The sequence below is a fragment of the Ambystoma mexicanum genome, chromosome 4p (assembly GCF_040938575.1).
Source record: "Ambystoma mexicanum isolate Mex_15411 chromosome 4p, UKY_AmexF1_1, whole genome shotgun sequence".
NCBI lineage: Eukaryota > Metazoa > Chordata > Amphibia > Caudata > Ambystomatidae > Ambystoma > Ambystoma mexicanum.
The window spans coordinates 397,605,540-397,628,325 of NC_090927.1; the positions used below are offsets into that span (position 1 = coordinate 397,605,540).

The 22,786-nt window shown below is 49.3% G+C and overlaps 1 protein-coding gene across 4 annotated transcripts in view; it reads left to right on the plus strand.

Moving 5' to 3' along the window:
• CYRIA (CYFIP related Rac1 interactor A) overlaps window positions 1-22,786 on the plus strand; it is a 440,426-nt gene that overhangs the window by 91,320 nt on the left and 326,320 nt on the right. For 2 of the 4 annotated variants that reach the window (XM_069605935.1, XM_069605931.1), the window contains exon 2: window positions 21,182-21,268. The exons of the other annotated variants lie outside the window; for them this stretch is intronic. The gene's annotated coding sequence lies outside the window, so the exon portion shown is untranslated. The remainder of the gene's footprint in view (window positions 1-21,181; window positions 21,269-22,786) is intronic. 4 annotated transcript variants of the gene reach the window in all.

Here is a 22,786-nt window from a genome sequence, read left to right on the forward strand (position 1 = left end):
AGGGTGATCTCTCTTGACTTTCTGTTAGGGAAAATGGCGCCAGGTGCTTATTTGCGTGGGTCAGAGGGAGCCCTGGCTAAGGAGCAGTATTTGGAGGCTAGCGCTCGCGACCAACTTAAAACGGGGATGCTGGCAAGGCTTTAACTGTAAGCTGGCAGAAAATCATGAAACCCTTCTAGTTGCACTATTCCGGGGATCTGCAACAGTTGGCTCTCCAAATGATTTGCACTACAAATATCATCCGTCTTATCCAGCATAGTGAACAATCCTAGGATTTGTACTTTAAAAATCTGGGGAAGCTGCTGGTTGCAGATGCCTACATTATGCAAAGAACAATTGCTTATCACACCACACGATCAGCATCGGCACCCAGGTACAACTTAGGCTTCAATGACCCTAGCGACTCCCACGCCTCCTCAGTAGCCGACACCCTGTCCGAGCATGGATTCATCCAAAAAATTACCCAGTCCACCCATGAGAAAGGGGGGACCCTTGATTGGTAGTAGATCTAAACTGCAATATAACAGTGCATGATATCTATCCACAACCATGGACTGATCACTGCCTGATCCCATTTGAGTTAACCAATATCAAACCACTGAACATTGCAAGTCCTCTAGTTCCACCATGCCCAAATGGAAATAAACTAAATATTATGGTAGAGGCAATCGTGCTTCTGGTAATCCCGACCCTAAACTCTCTAAACACTTCTGACCCCAATATATTGGTAGACACCTACAACTCCACTATGTCTAAAGCCTTGGGCATAGATGCACCGCTCACCAAGAGCCCATCTAAACTCCTGGTTCACTCCAGAGTTAAAAACTCTATGCACTGAAATAAGAAAACTTGAATTACTATGGAAACATACCCCCTCTTTAGAGAGCAAAACTAATTTGGCTACACTCTCCGCTAAATACAAAGAGATTATCTGCACCAAATGTTATACCTATAATATAATTAACCAAGCGGGATCCAGCACCAAAGAGCTTTTCATCATCTTGAGTGAAATGGAGTCACCTAACCCCCCCCCCCATTGATACCTGCCAAAAAAGACAAACTCTGGTGCACGAACATTTAGAATGTTCTCGCCAATAAAATTGCCACCTTGCGCTGTTTGTCTCCTATTTTGGTTTCCAATCTAACCAACCTAGTCTCAACTCGGTCGTCGCATGAGCATCACATCCGTCGACCCCAAGACTTCAAATTCTCAAATATCTGTACCAGAGGTACAAAAAATCATCGCCTCTCTGAAACCTTCAAAGTGCCAAGGCGATAGTTGTCCAGCATAGGTTATCAAAGATGCTGTCAGAGACCTGGCCCCGTTTATAACCAAACGAATCGGGGTCTCATTCTCGTCGGGTACTGTACCTAGTAACCTGAAGGAATCCTGGGTACTTCCACTACTTAAACAATCCCTAGACCCATCTATACCCACCAATTATTATAGGCCAATCGCAACGGTCCCATTTTTGCTAAAGATTCTGGGTAGGGTGCATACCTGCAAATACAAGATTACTGAAACAAATCGGTTTCTGGGCAGTCTGGCTTTAGAGCCCTACATGGGACCGAAACTGCCCTCATTGACCTCAAAAGCCAGATTGACGATCTGAAAGACAAAGCAAAAATTGCAATCCTACTTCTGGACCTATTGGTGGCCTTTGATCTGCTCGACCATAGAGTACTTTGTGATCACCTCGCCTCTGCAGCCCACTTTTCTCAGTCAGCAATCACTTGGATTCAATCGTTCCTAAACAATAGGACCATGCTAGTCTCCTCACTGTCGGCATCAGCTGACCCTATACCTATCATGTGCGCAGTGCCTCAGGGCTCGTGTGTGTGTCCCCGGACCTTATATAATATCTTTACAAAGCCACTGTTTGGTGAACTAGACCATCTAGGTGTCAGCTACACGAATTATGCAGATGACACCCTGATCCTCCTTCTCTGACAGGCACCTATGACACAGATGCACGGCTTGTGAACGAAATTTACAAATCATTCAGGCGTGGATGGCCACTCTTGGCCTCTGCCTGAATGACAAATTGGTGGGTTCTCCAGCCAACAAAAATAAAATGAGCACGAACTATGCCTCCTTTTAACATAGATGGAATAGCATCCCAGTGGCCAAATATGTAAAAACATTAGTCTTTTATCTGGACACCACATTTAACTTCAAACAAGTTAACATGACTGCATCTGCTACCGCTTACACGGGCAAACCAATAAGGGCATGTAAACCATGGCTCTGTACAGAAAACTGCCTCCCTTTGGCCAGAGGACTGGTATTGTCCAAATTTGACTATTGCAATGGCCTCTATCTGGGAGCCAGCAAATATGTGATCAACAAATTACAAATAATGCACTAAGAGTTGCATTAAATATACCAAAAAGAGAGCACATCTCTGCAACAAGAAAACAGTACAAATGGCTCTATAAAGGAAAAAAATTGAGTTGAAAATACTGTCTTAGCTTTTAAACCTTTGAACCATACAGCTCCACCCTACCTTACCGATAAGTTCACCATCAGATTATCTACACAAGTCACCAGATCGACCAACACCTCATGCCTGATGGTCCCGAGGTATAAATCTAAGAACAGGTGGAAGCAGCTTCCCAGTCATGCCGACTCAACTGTGGAATACCCTCTCACCGGCCCTCAAGACAACCCGGCTGGTCTCCAACTTCCAGAGAAATAACACTTCCTGGCTACTTGGCAAATAACTATGATCAAATGACCAAGAGTCTGATTTGATCACTCCAACCCCTGTAAACTCTTCCTACTGTTTGCACTTGACGCCATCGGCAGCCTCTGTCTGCCTTCTTTGTATGGTCACTGTTTTGTAACTGCATATATGTATTTCTTATTGTGACTACTTTGTAACTGCAATTCAAATGCAAATTCTAACTATACCACCTATGTCTGCAACTTTTCAAAATATTGTATTTTGACCATACTGCCTGTAACAACCCATTTGTAATCCCATTCACCCAGATACCTCAGGGTCAAATGCGCTACAGAAATAAAATAAACAAACAAACCTTGAGTCAGAGAGGCTGCTTGTCTGAAGGAGGCATGCCCAGAAAGGAACTTGCGCTATAGAAACGCTCCATTTTCATTTGTCACAGAGGAGGAACACGTTCCTTGGAGAATAAAGGAGGTGAACCGGGATGCCCCTTTTACTCCAACTGCACACCTCCATAAATTTCACAGTTTTGGAATTAAAAGAAACCGCATCTCAGCCCCGTCCCCTTTCCTCCATACTTATGGGACATTCCTCCGTCCTGTGGGACGGGACCGGAGCACTTTGTAAAAAGCATCACATTTTTCAAAAATGTGTACTTCCTCTCTTTTTATGCAGGGTACCGCACACAGCCGTATCCCCGCCCTCCTTAGCTCCGCCGAACGCATCATCCATCGGTCCTTTTCTCTGCACAGTCGGGATTGGACGGACTTGCATCTTCAGAAGATTTTTTTTCCATCCAGTGTCCTTCTCTCCTGCTCCGGTTTAGCGGTTGGGTAGTAGTCCGTCTATGCCGGTTCGGTTAGATTTTCCATCTTGTTGTTGCGAGCAACGCTTACATAGGGCGGTTCCCCATCCTCTTTGTTTAGAGTGTTTGGGTCCGGATCACCTGTGGGACTCGCGCTTCTACTGCGATTCCCTTTCGGTCCGGGCACTTCAATGTTGTCTGGAGCGGTCGGAGGAGGTGTTTCAGCGTGTACCTCCCCCACATTTTCAGAGTTGAGGAGAAGAGATGCCCGGTAAGAAGTTTAGTTTTTAGGGCACCCCGACCGGGGAACTCCTTCCCAGGGTCTTCCTGGTGCGGGAGGTGCTTCAAAAGCTCTGTTACCGGGGTTTCCCCTGAGGTGCCTTTCAGGCCTAAAATAAAATTTAAAAAAAAAGGTACCAAAGTTTTCTATGGCTTCTGTGAGGGGCCTGCCTACACCAGATTACAATCAGAGGCCCCTCCTGTGGGGGCTATTCAATGGCCCAGTTATGAGGCTGGGGGTACCAGAGCTTGCTTCGAGGTCTCCTTGTCTGGCGCTTCCCATACGCGGCTTTGTGTATCGAACCAAGGTTCGAGGCCCCTCGTAAGGGAGATGTTACCAGACTTGGTTCCGAGGTTCTTCTGTCTGAGGCTAAGGTGACCGATGGAACTGAGAGGCTTGTTAAGGTCTTGTCGGTGAGGATTATTCCTGATCGTTCCGGCCCTGGTGGCGATACCGGTTCTGTCGAGAGAGTGAGGTCATTGGCCGTAATTACTCTTGTTACCGGCGTGGCTGAGGTTCCACTTTTAGAGGCTAATTTGGCTGATAGTATGTCTCAGAAACATCCTAGGTCACACAGTACTGGCTCTGCTGAGGTTCCTTGTGTCAAGGCTAAAGTCAAGACCTCTGACCCATCTGTGGAGACCCCTGCCTCACTCACACATGTGATGCAGTTCTCCTCAGATGCTACAAAATGGCGACCGTCCCTGCGCGAACTACGGCAGCCATTTTGGACTCTTCCCTTACACCTACGCCATCGGCGTTGGGTGTTGGGAGCATTTTTTTCAGGTGAACATCATTTTCCTTGTCGCTGTTTCGTCCAGTATCATGACTGGAACGCTCGGATGCCATTACCGCACACCGTCTCGCTTCCTGCGTCATCTCCGCCATTGATCCATGTTAATCCGGCTGAAAGGGCCCTTCTTGGCAGCCCTCTCCCTTGCGGCCCTGGAGCTACTCCTCTCATGAGGCCTCTGCCCGCCCCAGTGTTTAAGCCTTCAGCGGAGGATGCTTTTTTTTCCGAAAATTTCAGAAGCTCATCCACTCTGACCCCATGAAGGAGTATTTAAGAGGTCTTTTAAAAGGAAATCGGCCCTCCAGTGTCCATCCTGTGCCGATGGTTCCTGTCGTAGCACCGGTTGTTTCCGACAGCTGTTCCACGTCTATGGCTTGGCCCACCTCCTGCCCCTGCCTCCTTTGTCTCCAATAGAACCGGGCGTGTTGGATGACACGCAAGGGGATCAGGATGGCGATGTCCAGCCCCGCTCTGTTCGGGCGTTCCATGACCGGGTACTGGACATGATGGCCCTTCTGGATGTTCCAGTACCTGAGGCACCCCCTCTGCAAGAAGGGGTGTTTTCTGGGGCATTCACCTTGTCTCCTCAGGAGCGCACTGGCTTGTTCTTCCAGAAGGACGTTTTGGCCGAGGTTTGCAAGGTCTGGGATAAGCCCCACACTGGACTGCACGTTAACAAAAAGATAGATGTTTGTTATAGGCTTCGTACTTTGGAGGAGGTAGCCTTAGCGTCTTGCCCACTCACTTCCTCCACAGTGGTGGTGGCCACCACGCTACAATCCAGACCGGCTTCAGCGTCGTCTACAGCGGTGGCTCAGGTTCTGGCCAAAGAGGACAAGCTCCTTGACTCTTTGGGGAGGAAGATCTTTGCTAATTCGGTCCTGCAGTTGCGCCAAGCAAACGCAGAGCTCATATGAAAATGTGGAAAGGTCTGTCGAATTTTGAAGAGTTCATTCCTGCGGACAAAATGGGACAATTTTAAGGCTGGCTTGTCAGATGCCAGAGTCCTGGCGCATCATGTCGACACCTCGGCTCGGTGCCTCATGCTTGGCGTGGACACCTCTCGTCAGGCTTGGCTTCATGCCACAAAGTTTTCCACAGAAGTTCAGGATAAAGTTCTGGACCTGCCCTTTGACGGCAAAGAACTGTTCCATTCATCAGCGGATGTAGAGCTGACCAAGACTAAGGACAGCACCTAGACAGTGAAGTCCCTGTCCATTCTGGTGAAACCTCCTTTCAGGGCTCGGAGAACGCCCTTGCAGCCTCGGTCCTCCTGGTTTTCAGGGGTTTCTGTATCGACAGACACGTAGAGTCGATCCTCCAGCTGGAAACTCCTGTCTGTGTCAGCAGCAAGGCCTATTTTCATTTTTTTTTCTCCTCTCGGTCCTCTGCCGCCTCCTCAGGATCTGGGGGTCTCGCCACAGTGAAACCCGTTAAATGAGGTTTTTTGGCGCTCGCACGAGACCCTGTGGGAGGGCGTATTGCGTCTCACTGGGAGGCGTGGCAGACCATTGCAGAGGATCGGTGGGTCTTGTCCGTAGCTCGGGCGGGATTCCGCTTGTCCCTTGCCCCTACCCCACCTTTCAATCCTCCCTTCTAGCAGTCAGCGGTGCCCTCCCTCCCAGCCGAAGTCCAGAAGCTTCTGGATCTCAAGGCGGTGCAACCCGTTCCCCTAGGGGAGCGAGGGGAGGGCTTCTACTGCTGTCTGTTTACGGATGCTCTCGAGATTCCAGGGCACAACATGAAGGCCTACGCTTTGCCACCCCTTCCTCTAATCCATCGGGTGCTTTGCAAGCTATGGAGCACAGTGAATTGCTACCTGCTGTTCATAGCCCCTTGGTGGCCGTCCTGGTTTTGGTTTTCAAAGCTTCAGCATCGGTCAGTGTGCCTGCCCTCAAGCTTCCGCTGGTCCCCGATCTGCTTCAGAGCAATCAGCAGCTGTGGCACCCCTCCCCACAATCGTTCAGTTTGGCGGCCTGGTGCCAGAGTTCAGATCTTTGGAGCGTTTCAATTTGTCCGCGGATAGCGGGCGCATCATTCAGGCGGCCAGGAAGCCCTCCACAAGATCTCAGTATAGAAGTAAATGGCTTTGTTTCTGCCACTGGTGTGTGTTGAAGCAGCTGGACCCCAGGGAGCCTACTATCAACATGGTCCTGTCTTTTGTTTGACATCTGGCAGAGTCTGGCATCCATGTCTTGTCCTACAGGACTTATCGGCTGTTGCTGCTTATTTGTCCACTGACCAGTGCTCGTTTTCACTGTCTAATCCAGTCATTAAAAGACACTTTGCTGGGCTGATGCATCTTTATCCTCCTGTTCACAACCTGCATCCATGGTGGGATTTGAATGTGGCCCTACGGCCTTGTCATAAGCCCTTTGAGCCTGTGGCTGTCAATTTTAAGTACCTTTTCTTTTAACCTTTTTATATTTGAATTGACAGCTTACCAGAGAGCAGATGGAGCCACAAGGCGCCAGCATTAAAAACATAAGCAATGCACATATCGGAACAAAACATGTTGAGCAAACTGAAGCAACATTGAAACCAGGCAATATACAAAGTGCTAACAACCGTACCATAAGAGTATGCGTCTACGAAGAGTCCCCTGGAGAGGAGGGAAGGGAATTTGATGGTGGTGCCATGGCGGCCATATATTCCCGGAATCTCAGCCAGATGTCCCTTGGCCTGGAATGGGGGTGTTGCATTGCGTTCCAGGGACTGTTCAGTATCATGAGCCCATGTGACTGAACGTAGCCACTGTGTATAGGTAGGCGCCCGAAGGCGGAGCCAACATAATAATATGCAGCGGACTGCCAACAACATGCAGAGGCCTGCTCATTTCTTAGTCGCGGGGTAATTGAGGGAGGTCGTGGAATAAGCAGTGCAATGGGGTGGGGGCAATCGTGTGTTCCAGGATGTCTGATAGCGTGGAGCAGATGTCCAGCCAAAATTGGGTCAGGCGAGGGCAGTCCCATAGCATATGAATATAGGAAGCTTGGTCCTCGCCACATCTGGGGCATGTGGGAGGGGTGGCGTGGAACATGCGATGGAGTCTCATTGGTGTATGGTGGAACCTGTGTAGAACCTTGAATTGAATGAGTTTAAACTTGGTGTTATAGGACACATCATGGGTTCGAGCACACATTCGAGACCATCTCTCGTCAGTGATTTCAGTCCCGAGATCCTCCTCCCACCTGCGTCTCAGTTCAGTGAAGTGGGGGGCTGCTCTGGTCTGTAGTAAAGAATAAAGTCGCGACACTTTACCTTTAAGGGAGAGATCGGAACAGAGCTCAGCAACAATAGGCTCGTAAGGCGGGAAATTCGGGATACCTGGATTTGAGATTCTCCCAGAGTGAGGAGTACTGCAGCCACACCGAGGGCCGGTGTTTGAGTGCAAGTGGGAGATCAGGCCACTCGATAAAGTTACCCTGTTCAAATATATCACGGAGCATCAGAAAGCCAGCGTCTGCCCAGTAAGACACTACTGATCGTGGAATGAGAGGGATATCGGGGAGGAAGTTCCATAATGGCAGATCACCGTGAAATGGGTGAGGAGTGTCGACCATTGCCCAGAATTTGGTTAATGCCAAGGATGTGCTGGCGACGGGGTCTGCCGAGTTTGAGTCGGGGGGGGGGGATCGGCCTGAGGATTAGAGATCCAATCACTCGATCACTGACCGCCAGTTTCTCTAGGCGAACATGTGGGGGGGGTCAAGGGTGTTAAACCAATGTGCAGCGAATTGAGATTGGGCCACCACCCAGTACCTGATAAAATCCGGCGCGTTGAATCCGCCCAGCATCTTGGGGGCGGACAGTGTGGACAGTTTGAGGCGAACCGCGCCCGAGTGCCAGAGGAAGGTATTACTGATGGAGCGCAGTGTTTGGGGAAAAAGGCATCACTGGGCCAAACAGGCAGATTGGTAAATCGGTAGAGCAATTGGGCTAATACAACCATTTTAAGTATTCCAATTCTGCCTGCTAGTGAGATGGGGAGCCTCGTCCAGTAAGAGGTTTTGGTCGCCAGGTTGATGAGGTAACTCTGATAGTTGTCGTCGCGTAGTTGCGCCGTGTTTCGGGAGACCACCACCCCAAGATAGGTGAAACCCGACAGACAAGTTGAAACCATGTAGGTCCGGTGGGGTTGTGTTGAGTCTGTGAGTGGGAACAAGGTAGACTTGGAGCAGTTTACTTTCAAACCAGATATGTCTCCAAAACGGGCCACATCAGCGAGAATGGGGGCAAGGTTGGTTACAGGGGAACGGATATAGAGGAGGGCATCATCAGCGTAGAGGGAAACTATATCGGATTGGCCGGCAGTGCGCAATCCCCTGTGTGAGTGTGTTTTCCAATCATATCAGCAAAGGGCTCCATGGCAATGGCAAAGATGAGTGGGGAAAAGGGGCATCCCTGGCGTGTGCCTCTGGATATCAAGAAGGGGACGGAGCATCTGTCTTCCGTGCGGACTCTGGCCGATGGGGCAGTGTAGAGCAGCTTAATCCAGGATTGGAAGTTGGGGCCGAACTTGCATTTATCGAGGACTCGCCATAGATATTTCCACGAGACCGAGTCGAATGCCTTCTGCATGTCCAGCGTGGCCGCAACCGCCTGGGTAGACGGGCTGATCCTGCTGATCACATTGAAGAGCCTTCGCAGATTCAGGGAAGTGGACCTACCAGGGACAAATCCCGACTGGTCGGGGTGGATGATGTGGGGCATGTACGGGGCTAAGCGGTTGGCTAGCAGTTTAGTTTTAATATCACTGTTAATCAGTGAAAGTGGTCGGTATGAACCGCACTGAGTGGCGGGCTTGCCAGGTTTGAGGAGCACTGTGATCAGTGCCTCACAGAGAGACGGGGGTAGTATTTCTCTGTCGCATGATTCCTCCCACAGGGCGAGTAGATGTGGTGCTAGGTGAGATTTGTATTGTTTATAGAAGTCCATGGGGAGCCCATCCGGGCCTGGGGCCTTCACGGATGTCAACGACTCAATGGCCTCGATTTCCTCCAACGTGAGGGATCTCTCAAGGAAGCTGCATGCGTTGGCTGAGAGGACTGAAAGGGGAAGATTGTCTAAGTAAGAGTCAATTTCGGGGGTCTGAGGGCCGTCAGTTTCAGAGTATAAGGAGGTGTAGAACGAAAGGAACTCTGAATTGATGTCCTGTGGGGAAGTGGCAGAGAGCCGTCTGGTCTAGTTATGGCCGGGATATTGGGGGCACCAAGTTCACGGCGCAGTAGTCTAGCCAGCATTCGACCAGGTCACTCTCCTTCACCATATTTCCTTGCCAGTTGAGGGGAGTCCAGGAACTTAACCTCGCGTTCAGCAAGGGCACGGAACCTGTCCAACTCAGTACCCAGCGCTGCCAGGGTGGCTGGGGAGTGGTCCTCAGCATATTGGGATTTGTGGGCCGCCAGGGCCGATTCGCTATCGACAATAGCGGCACAAATGCCCTTCAGGATACCACAGCTTTTGGAGATGGCGATCCCTCTCGTATGTACTTTGAAGGATTCCCAAAGCATGGCTTGTGTTGACACAGAGTCTGTATTGATCTCAAGTATTCCTCAATGGAGAATTCCAGTTCGGATGCGAAAACCTGGTCGAGAAGCGAATGAGGACTCATCCTCCATAGCCTGGTTTTATTGGCGTCAGGTCCCCAGTTCAAGGAGATAAGTACCGGAGAATGGTCTGATAGTGTCCTGGGTAGTATAGCTAGGTGAGATAAGCATCTGACCAACATGTTTGTAATGAGCCATCTGTCTATTCTAGAATGGGAATCATGTACTGAAGAGTAAAAGGAGTATGTACGAGAATGCGGGTACATCAGACACCAGGCATCTACCAGTGCCAAACGGGGAAGTGTGGTAAGAACTGCATATGCTGCTTTAGGCAGTTGGCGAGGTCTAGAACCCGATCTATCTAGGTTAACATCCAGTATTGTATTAAAATCCCCACCCCATAGAATTGGAGTCAGTGGGAAGCTTTCAAGCAGAGTGGCTAGGTGTAGGTAGAAATCGGGGTCATCCACATAGGGACCATATATGTTCAGGATGACCACCTCCTGCTGTTGTAGTTTACCAGTGATCAAAACATACCTGCCGAGTGGATCTATGTGGGAGTGATGGCACGTACATTTCAGGCTCTTATGTATTAAGGTGAGGGTGCCACGGCTTTGAGTGGAATAGTTGGTATAATACCTCTGGGGTCCCCATTGTTTAGCGAAACGCTCACATTGCTCAGAGCGGGCGTGGGTTTCCTGTAGACACAGGATTTTAACTCTGTGGCGCTCAGCATAGAACTGAGTCTGCCGCATCTTTTTGTAGTTGCCTAACCCCCGGACGTTCCAGCACATAAAGGTCAAGTTGGTGCCAGCCATAACTCGGGGGGGGGGGGGGGTAGTGCTTGGATTACTGTTAAGGAGTTATCGGTGTGCGGAAAAAACACAAACTGAATGTATGTGGCTTCATGTTTGCGATTGTGAGGTGTGGCGCCTCCGGTGGCTGTCAAGACATTTTTTCAACAAAAAGTCCCCTCCCTCCTCCCCCACCCACATCCCTCCCCCAAACAGAGGGACGGAACCCAACCCACAACAAAACATCATTAAACAACGCGGCATCAGCGCCTGGGGGCCTTTTAGCCGTCCGAGCCGTGGCACGACAGACTATACGAGGGCAAGTAGAGTGCAAATACAGTTAGAGTAATAAAAATGTTCAGTTCAGGTTACATGCGCGGAGGATCATGGTGGATTGTAGTGTCATATTCATGCATTTCCATAGACTACAGTCCTGAGACAATTCAATTATAAACATTCCATCCAAACCAGTTCCCCAACAGGGAGGCCTGGACGCAACAGAACAACCATTTAAAAAAAAAAAAAAAAAAAAAAAAACTAGTGCAATTAGAAGACATTACCAGTTGACAAACGTAGCAAGAGCCCGCTCCTCAGTAGGGCTGGGAGAGAGAGGGTAAAGGCGATAAGAAGAAGAACCGGATGAACAACCAGAGGCAATATGCTTGGTGTGAAGCGACGTGAATGGGGCTAGAAGTGGTTCATCATTGATTTAAAGCAACACATTAGATAACATGACTGACTGGGTCCGTGGCAGTCGTGGGTCAGCCAGGGAAGTGGTCGTCGAGGAACTTGGAGGCCTCCTCCGGCATCGTAAAAAAAAAGTTTTGTTGGCATGTTCGATGCGAAGTTTTGCGGGGAACAGCATGGAGTACTTTACCCCCAGATCACGAAGTCTCCTCTTCACCGCTGTGAATGATTGACGCTCCCGCTGTACCGCCACAGAGTAGCCCGGGTAGAGGTGGATCCTATTCGCTCCGAGGAGAAGTTCTCCCTTGAATCTGGCCGCCTGCAGGAGGGCATCACGATCCCGGAAATTTAGGATCCTGGTTATAATGGGCCGAGGCGGGGCACCCGGCCTAGGTTTTGGGGTCTTGGCACGGTGTGCTCTTTCGACGGCGAACTGTGAGTAGAGTTTAGGGGCATCAAGAAGTGTCATGAGGGTGCGTTCCACGTAATACTCCATGGGCTCCGTAATATTGTCCTCGGGTATTCCAATAATGCACAAGTTGTTTCGCCTTGAGCGGGATTCGAGGTCATCATTTTTCTTCTCCACCGCTGCCACCCGGTTGGTGAGCGTGGAGACTGCGGCATGCAGCGAGCCCAGGTCATCTTCAGCAACTCCCAGTCTGGTTTCAACTTCGGCGACTCTACCATCCGTTCTCTCGATATGGGATTTTATGGAGGAGATCGTCCCATTCATATCGTCCAGTTTAGTGTGGAGTGTGGTGAAGCCATCTCTTATGTATTCCAACATGTTCTGTGAGTCGTCAGAAGTCGGTGGAGCGGAGGTGGCGGGTTGCTCCTCGGGTTCATCGGTGGCGGGCTTGGACGACGGTTTCGTAAACATATTTAATGAGCTTTGTTTTTCCCGACACCAGCTCCCTTGGTCATGGTGAAGGTCGGGGTTGGGGAACGGGATCACAGATACAAATGGGTGTTTCGAGGCAGAGAGATTCCCAAAACCCTAGCCACGGCACAGAGACACCCGGGGCTGCAGTATATAGTCTTCAGGGACCGTAGGTCAGTGTCCAAGTTACAGCCTGGTCATATTTGCATCAGTAATTTAAGTCATCTGTGCGTACTCAGATGGGCGGGATCCGCCACCGTGGTGGCTGCGGTGCGTGTGAACTCTAAGGCCGAGCCGGAAGGGTTTAAGACAGCAGTGGTATAATACCACAGGCTAGGTATGGCATGGAGTACGTGGTAGGGACAATTCACAGGGCTGGGTCAGTCGGTCCAGTGGAAATACAGCACCGGGGGGGTGCACCAGGAAGAACCAGCAGCGAGGGGTCTCCGCAGCTCAGAGGGCCCTCGGTAGAGCAAAGATCGCAAGGCGAAGGATTGGGTTTGGGTGCGAGAGACTTGGGAGAGGGTGGTGCAACCTCCCGCGGCAGCGGCCGCAGACCAAGGATTCCTGAGTTATGGCCGCCTGGCTCTTCGCACCAGTGGGTTGGTGGTCGATCCTCCGGCAGGGTATATCCCAGCCCCACTACCAAGCCATGTCACTATATCCACGCAGCGCAGGGATCACATTAGTGATGGCCGCAGCGGGGGGTGTCGCATAACGGTGGAGATTCAGGGGGGGAGAGCAACAGTGGCACAGCCACAGCAGTATCAGGGTATTATTGAGCAGGAGCTGGGCACCAGGTGGCTCCTCAACCCCCTAGGTATGCGTGATTTTGAGTGGTAGAGTTGCGCAGGTGTACCATGCGCCGGCCTGCCAGCCAAGGCAGCCTGTGTGGGGGGGTGCATGCAGGGCCACCCGAGTGTCAAGGCTGCAGCGCACAGCACAGGGCCCCCAGAGGGGCGAGTCCAATGATTCCCGCGTTGGTCCTACCAGAGAACATCAAGGAACATAGTACGTTGGGATGGGGAGGGAGGGGGGCAGAGGCCCCCTGATGCAAACCGGGATATGTGGATTCCAAGCCCAGGTGATGCGTGGCACAATCCGTCTCCGGGAGTGGAGATGGGCCGCCGCAACAGGGGCCCCAGTAGGGAATGCAGGAGTGCAGGTCCGTCCACGGGCTCGGGAGTTGAAGGTGGGAAGGCAGCTCTTATCCCGCTCCCCGGTCTCCTTACCTTGGAGGGAGCTGCGACGGAGTGCTGCTGGAGGGGGAGCGGGGGGAGACAGTCAGGGGTTTGGCACCTCTGCGCGGAGTTGGCTGTGGCGGCTGCAGTCGCAGGTGGCTCTGGTCGCGTGCAGTGGGGAGGACAGACACAGATCTCAGTCCGCCGAGGTGCGATGTGAATTAGCTGCTCACCGGGCGATCGGTCAGGCTGCGTGGCGCCCAGAGAGGCAACCACGTCTCAGGTGCCCCTCCCCCACGCAGGCCGCCGGCGCCGGGGTGTCGAGTGGCAGCAGCGAGCTGGGCCTCAGAGGGCTCTGGCACAGGGCGGACCAGCAGTTTGCCATGCCGCGCAGCTGGGTGTGCAGCGCAGGGCTACCAGGGGGTCTCTGGTTCCCAAAGTCGGGTCGAGGAAAGCCAATAGCCAGATCTCACTGCTGCCTCAACGTCGGGTGTACCTTCTGCATTTGCCCGGCAAATAACAGATGGAAAGCGCCCTCGTAGTCCGGAGCTATGGACTCAGGCCGCCATCTTGCTTCAGCCGCCATCTTGCTTTAGCGCAACAGCGCCCCCCCAATTTTAAGTACCTTTTCGTGGAAAGTGTCCTTTTTGATTGCCGTGACTTCGGCAAGGTGTGTAAGTGAGCTTTAGGCCTTGTCGGTGGAGCATCCATTCCTTACTTTTCATAAGGATAAGGTTGTCCTGCAGACGAATCCTGCCTTTCTTCCGAAGGTGGTCTGATTTTCGTTTGTATCGGTCAATTTCGTTGCCTGTCTTCTTCCCAGTCCCGGCCTCAGAGGCCGAAAGTGTTCTGTACTTCCTGGATGTTAGAAGAGCCATTAAGTTCTATCTGGACAGAACATTTGAGCTTAGGAACTCTTCGCAGCTTTTTGTGACCTTTGGAAATCCGCAAGGAAAGCCGGCCTTGAAAGCGACCATATCCCGATGGATCGCTGCCTGTATTTCTGAGGCGTATACCTTTCAGGGTCTTTGGGCCCCAAAGGGAATTCATGCTCATCTTGTGCGGGGTAAAGCGGCTGCCGTTGCCTTCCAAAAACATGTTCCTTGGGAGACAATCGCGAAAGCGGATCTGTGGCCCCCCCATCTTCTTTTTTTTTTTTTGGGTAAGAATTACTGGCTGGACCTGAGCTCCAGGGCTGATGCTCAGTTTGGTCAAACTGTGCTTAGGAACCTGTTTAAGTAAGGTAAACGGAGAGGAAGGACACCTTTTTGAAAAATGTGATGCTTTTTACAAAGTGCCCTGGTCCCGTCCCACAGGATGGAGGAATGTCCCATAAGTATGGAGGAAAGGGGGCTATGGACTAGGAGTAAGGTAGTCACTACGGTGAGTAACTTTATTATTCTAGCTTTATAGGATGGAGCTTGCTGTAAGGCGGCACATTTTCACTTCATTTTTTAACCGGAATGTCCATACTTTTAGACAAATTGGCGGTATTTACGTTTGTGTATTTTATTTATTTATTTATTTATTTATTGGGGGGATAAAAGCAACTCCACAGTCCAGACCAATGGTCATAACAGATTGGACAGTCAAGCATGGCTAACTTGACAGATTTCAGTGCGCAATTTAGTTGCTTAAATTGGGGTTGGTTGAATTCAAAGTTTTTACTCAACCAAGTCTCTTTTGGAAGCAAACCACAGACCTGGTGCTGGGGGGGCAACCAAACACTGTACGATAGTGCATGTAAGGTCCGGTCAGATGATGGTGAAACAATTGGGGTGAGGAGTGTTCATTAGGACACGCACCCTTTGGAAGACAGAGGCTCTTTGAAAATTGGTCTTTAGTTCTTTTTTTAAGTATTGGGAGGATAGCCGTTGTTGTGTGGGGTGGTAGGTTTGAATATAAAAGGGGGGGGGGCTAGAAGGCTTTAGATTAATCATCACCACTGGCATTTCTTTGGGCTGCCTTCCCTGCCATTGGTTTAGACTGTTGCTCTATTACAGAATCGAAAGCACTCTTTGTCTTGCCATCATTGCGAGCAACAAAGTTAAAGGGCTAGCTCATGTTTGCTTAGTACAAGACACAGCAATTGCCGACATCTTGGCCCCTGTAACCTTACCTGGACAAGGCCTTGTTAAAGTTTATTGCCGGCCAACCAGGAGTATGCCCGCCTCCCCCCCCCCCCCAACCCCCGCAATCCCCTTCAGGTTTAGTTCAACAACAAAGAACAAGCGCTCCCTTACAATGCTGTAGTTAACACATTTATGCCATTTTTTTTTTTACCCTACTCGAGTGTCTACTGCTTCAACAGCCTCAGAATGATAGGCTGAGTTGGCTTTGCAGGGATTTGAACCTGCAGATCACACAGCGAACGCTTATCCTGCTGAGCTACCTTACCGATGATGAACATACAATTTTGAAAGTGGGCCAAATGAATGGGTGTTGTGGGGGAGGGTTAGTTGGAGGGGATGGGGAAGGGTGTGTCCAGGGTTGGTATGGGGGACCTTACCATAAAAACAAGCCGTGGGGAGTGAGGGAGAACAAGGTGCAGAATTGACATGCAGCTACATAGATCTGATTAACAATCTGCGAAGGGTACATGCGAATGCTTATGGGGCACATTCTCGCCTTCGAGCACCAGGTTAATTTCCTGCTACTAATTGTCTTGCTTGCCTTACAGTAACTAAAGGTGAAGTACTGTGAGAGTGGAATAAGAAAACGGAGGCGGAGTGTTCAATATTAAATGGAAATCAAACATGCTTATTAGTTTTGGATCTTATGTGGGACATAAGCACTACCTCTAGGCAACACTATTCGTATTGAAGTACAGATTAGGAGGGAGGTGGGATGTGAGGAGGATCACACTTTGAGTATTTGGAAACGTACCCACCCAGGGCATTCTAATCTCTACCAGACTACTCGCGCTTAGACTCTACCAGGTCAACATGCCCCCCACCAACAGTCTAACTACTGCAAACTCACCACTGTACTCTTTCAGTACCCTACTGACCAGACTGCTGCCTACCCTTCTCATCCTTATACTGCACCCTGGCTGCACTGCACTATACCACACCACCACCTCTATCTACCACTCTTACTTGCATCATACCTCAACTATGCCATCCCACGCTCACCACACCAACCCTTATCTTAACAACCCAGCCCTCTGGATCCAGCACTTCGCCACCAGACCTTTACCTAACATACCCTGCTCTATCTCCTTGAGAAATGCTAGACTTGGCTCGCGTCTCACCCACGCTTCCCATCATTTAGCTCACCGCATCAAACTGCCTCTCCCTCTGTCACCACCTACACTTTCACCTAATCTACCACCATCTTCCAACTCCCCTAACTTAAACAACATCAAAGGCGCGCTAATCAACGCCAGATCACTCCCGGCTCACGCCCTAGAAGTAGCTGACTTGATCCTCAACCTTGACCTCGACTTTATAGCAATCACTGAAACCTGGCTCCACCCAGCTTCAGGTCCTCTTCTCTCCCTCGCTATCCCTCCTGACTACAACATTATCAGACATGACCGTAATTCCATCCAATCTAAAGGAGGTGGCATCGCCATCATCCACAAACACGCTCTGAACTTCCACCTCTCAGCCACACATCACTCCTCCACTCTGGAAGCACTGACAGCTAAACTAGCTCTCACACCCAACCATTCTATCACCTTTCATCTACTCTACCGGCCACCCGGCCCACTATCTACCTTCGCGGAGGACCTCTCCAACATCTTCACACACAACACCAAAGCTACCTCCCAGGTCATGATACTCGGGGATTTCAATTTAGGCCTCCACGACCCCAAGGACACCGCTGCTTCGTCTATTGACAACATCCTCACTAATGCTGGATTCATTCAGTTCCTAAACCAACCTACCCACAACAAGGGCAGAACCCTTGACTGGCTAGCCGCCCTCAACTGTCCCATCAACATCACCTCTAACCAACAGTGCGCCTGGACAGACCACAACTTAATTACATTCAATATTGAGTCCAAACCTATCAGCCTCCCTCACAACATTGCCCCGGGTATGGCCACCCGTAACAAACGCAACATTACCTGCGATAGACTCCTCCCCCTCCTCCTTCCAGCTCTTAATGTTCGGGATCCATCATGCTCTGACCCTACGGCCCTGGTCGACACTTTCAACCGGGCCATGCTTACAGCCTTAGACACCATTGCACCCTCGAAACTGAGAAAATCTAAACCTCGAGCCCACCTAAACTCCTGGTTTACACCCCATCTCAGAGCACTACGCAAAGAAAAACGAATTGCAGAATCCCACTGGAGAAGCAATCACTCTCTAGCTAACAAATCACGCGTACCCCTGGCCACCCTTAACTACAAGGAAGCTATATTCCAGGCAAAAAAAGACACATATAACAAACGCATCGAGCAAGCCAAATCTAACACCAAAGAATTGTTTAAAATCCTAAAAGAACTTGAAACTCCTGTTACCCCACCTGACACATGTACCAAAGATAGCACCTGGTGCTCCAAAATCCAAGAGGCTCTCCTAGGTAAGATTGCCACTCTCCAAATTAAAATCAACAACAAACAATCTAGCCTTCAATCCAACCCTCTACAGATCCCTATACCTACCATAAACCCCTCTATCACAGACTCTCTGACTCCTTTTAGCTTCTCTCCACTCTCCATTCTCGAAGTGGAAAAGATTATCACTAGCCTTAAACCGTCCAATTGTCAGGGTGACCTTTGTCCTGCACCTATTATTAAGGAAGCTGCTCACGACCTAGCACCTTTCATCACTACGCTCATCAACTCCTCCTTTAGCTCTGGGATTGTACCGGACAATCTTAAGGATGCATGGGTCATCCCGCTTCTGAAAAAACCTACCCTCGATCCCAGTATACCCACAAACTACAGACCAATTACCACTGTACCTTTTTTACTAAAAATCCTTGACCGCGCGGCCTACCTACAAATTCAGGAATACCTTGAATCAAATAAACTTCTGGGACTCAGGCAATCGGGCTTCCGGCCTCGCCATGGCACTGAGACCGCCCTTATTGACTTAAAAACGCAGATCGAAGATCTCAAAGACAAAGGCAAACTGGCGTTATTACTTCTCCTGGACCTCTCTGCTGCTTTTGATCTTGTCAATCACAAAATTCTCTGCCATCACCTCAAATCAGCCGCACACTTCTCAGAAAATGCCGCCACTTGGATCAGATCCTTCCTGGATAATAGATCTATGCGTGTGTTCTCCCCACTTGCGGCCGCACCACCCGCTCCGGTCTCTTGTGGTGTGCCTCAAGGGTCCTGTGTCTCGCCCACGTTATATAACGTGTTTACCAAACCCCTTTTTGATATTTTGGACCATTTGGGCGTCACGTATACCAATTACGCTGACGACACACAGATACTAATCCCCATCACAGAAGACTACACAACTGACTCCCTTGCCATCAACGCCATCTACCAGGTCATCCAAGCGTGGATGGCCCAGCACGGCCTCTGCCTAAATGATGAAAAGACAGAGCTCCTCATTCTTGGTTCACCACAAAAACTCACTAAACTTGACCCTGCCTTCAAGTCTTTCACCATTGATGGGAACACCATCCCGATTGCTAAGGACACGAAAACCCTAGGGATTTACATCGACTCAACCCTATCCTTGACTAGACAATCCAACGCAGTCTCATCTGCAGCAGCGCATACTTGCAAGCTCATCACCGCCTGTCGCCCGTTCCTAACCACTGCCAACTGCGTAACCTTGGCCAGGACCTTTGTACTATCCAAGGTTGACTACTGTAATGCCCTCTATCTAGGTACTAATCTCCGCAACTTAAACAAGCTACAAATTGTCCAAAACAATGCGATCAGAGCGGCCCTTAACATTCCTAGGCGCCAGCATATATCTGACACCAGGCGCAACCTGCACTGGCTCTCTATCCCACAGCGCATCTCCTTGAAGTCCTTGGCTCTCGCACACAAATGCCTCCACAACCAAGCCCCTCGCTACCTGGCAAACAGATTCTCTTTCCACAATTCCACCAGACCTCGCAGAGCGGCCCAAGCCAACTGCCTTGACATCCCGCGTTTTAATCTCCAAAGATCTGGTGGAACCAGCTTCCCCATCCTGGCAGCCAAACTTTGGAACTCACTCCCCAATGACCTTAGAGCAGAACCTTCCTTCCTGAAATTCAAATACCTTACCAAAGCATGGCTATCCGCCCAAGACTGCTAACACCAGCTTACTGCCCTACTTGCACTTTGACCTACTCTGCTTCCCTTATTAACTATCCTGTAAATCACTGCCTTATCGATATTCATTTGAATGTATATTTTGTAAATTTTGTAAATCTTCCTGTAATAATCTTGTAATACTCTGTCACATTGCCTTGTCATGCTTTCATCTTGTTGTAACTAAGTTAAGCGCCCGGTTGCCCCTGGGCCTGGTGCGCTATAGAAATAAATAAAATACTAAATACTAAATACGTCCATTCCCACCCTCTATCTGCCCCTCCTAAAAACATCCTCCTTAGATCTTTTTTGAGCTAGCTCAACCAGTAACACCAATGTTGGCGTTTAAAGAGTTAATGGATCAATTTGATTTAAACGCGTTACTGGTGTAATACAATGCCTTAATAACCAAGTGTGCTTTTATTCACATGATTTTAGAAGCAATGTGTGCCCTTGCAGCTGCTCCTTTCACTGAAGCTCATTAAAAACTAGCATTGATAAAGCTAACAGTTTCTGTTGTGTGTGCGTATTAGATCAGCATGCGCCAGGCACTGCTATTATATGGCCACGTTCTTTAACCATTTTCCTGCTGTTGCCCACTTATGAACCGATACTACCATTATGATAGTGCATGGGTGGCACATGCTTAATCAAAAGCCCACACTGTTGAAAATGCAAATGCTTGTTTTCATTGGTGTCCTAAACGGAGGTAATTAAGCACAGAACCATAAGTGCAGATTTTCTGGAAACGCATGCACAGAGGGACGCATGACATGGAGATGGGGGACAGTCGGTCTGTGATGCCATTGGGGTTATTGAATGTGTGGCTTGAACAGCCAGCTAATATATGCATGTTCTATGTTCTCGGTTGCCATCCCAGTGAATTTGCAACCATATATGGTAGTAGCTTAGCAGGCTATTTGCGTTACGACCGCATTCTTGTCACTAGGCTACGGTGCGCATGAATGTTGCAAAGAGGTGTCACGCAGTGTTATAACCGACAGATGTTAACACGTTTCTACACAGAAGCGTCCTTTTACATAGTGTGCGGAAATTGTCCTTGTTTTCTTTAGCTTTAACAAGTTCGGTGTCAATTTTGCTTATCTCCTTTTCACAATCTTTAATAATTAATTGGCACCCTTTAATTTCTATTTATGGGAACGTGTTGGCACTTTTCAGTTTGATTTTCTTTTCCACCTTTGCCCAAACTTAAAAATCTATATCCTTTGTTTTACCACAAATGCTTACTCTATATGAAAACAAAAATATTAATAGTATCTTACATTTCCCTTCTTTCTCCAGATTAATGGGACAGATGATTTGAGAGGGGGGAAACGGAAGCTTTTCTATGTTTGGTGTGGCCATTCTAAAAAAACGAACTTTTTGAAGGTATTCACTTTGTTCCTGTACCAATATTGTTAATACTGCTTGCTTCTAAAAATGTCTCCAATGTAAGTTTCAGTTGCACTTCCTCCATGTGTGGTTCCATTCTTGTCACTATACTATTGGGTACTTGTTTGGTATATTTATTGCGTGCTGTGTGTCTTGGAATATTGTTTTTGGGATTGGTGCTGTGGGATGCCTTGAGCTAACATACACTGGAGCGGAATATAGCTATATTTCGAATGGATTGTATCCTGCCACGTAGTACTCATCTTTTGATATCTCCAATATCCAGCATCAGCTGCTTCGGATTTTTTTTTTTTCAGCAGAGGGCGCTGAACGTCGATACGGTTGACTGTCCCTCGAGGGCCTCAGTTTCGAATTGAATGTGTGTATATATATATAGCCCGCACAGCACCCATTTGCTTCAGTTCCATTTTCCACTTTCCCAAACTACAGCGCGCTTTAACATTTTCTTCTAAAATTGTAAAAAAGGCCAAGACTGTGATCCCAAGATGTCACTGACAGACCCACATCGAGTATGCTTGTGGTGTCTCAGTGTGGAGCACAAGACCTCGGCCTGTCAGAAGTGTCAGTCGATGACCGGAAAAAAAAAAAGCTCCAAAGGAGCGTAAAGGGAGATTGGCGGCAGGTAGACTCCCCAAAAAATCCCCTTTGACTACCCAGTCGAAAAAATATTCTTCAAAGCGAGAGATGACTCTCCTCGACGGAAGACTAAAAGATTCAGGTCACAGAGTGGCACTCACCATTCTGCATCACAAATCGCCTACTTCCTTGTCTGACTCCTCCCCATAGAGGACTATATCTTGCCCCACTAAGGCCTCTACTCCAGTTGAATGGGAATCATTCAGGAAGGAACCCTCAAAGCAAGTAGGCCATGCTACTACCGTGCCTTCTGAGGCTGGTAAGGAAAGGGTTCGAGCCATATCCTGTGCGCCCTTGACCCTGGGACAAAGGCCTGATTTTCTCAGAGCCGTTGAGGCCTCGACACAATGAAGAATCATTCGAACCATCGAAGGCCGTCGCGGATTAAGTCCACAGATAAGTCGACGTCCAAGCCATCGACACCCAAGGCGTTTTCATCGAAGACATGGACTCCATCAGCATCTGGCTCGAAGCCATTGGCGCCTTTGCCATAATTCAGAAAACCTTCAGACCTTTTGATATGATAGGTTATTTATGACGCGCTTAATACCCAGAGGTTTCTAAGTGTGGACCCGGTGATCGAACCTGTGTTGTGCTGCCGTCTTGCTTCCAAGGCGAGCACGTTGCCGCTGAGCGTTCCTCCCTTTGCCTAGGAAGGATTTGTTTAAGTCACTGACATCCATTTATGAGGACAATGAACCTTCCGATAACCATGATGCACCCTTTGGATTGCAGTATGGCACTCCTAATGTCCCAATAGCGTCATATAAGAAGAATCTAGGTTGCAGGACCTGTGAAAATTTACAGACAGCCAGTGGAGTGGACAAGTCACCATAGTTGGTTTTTGGTAAGCCAGAA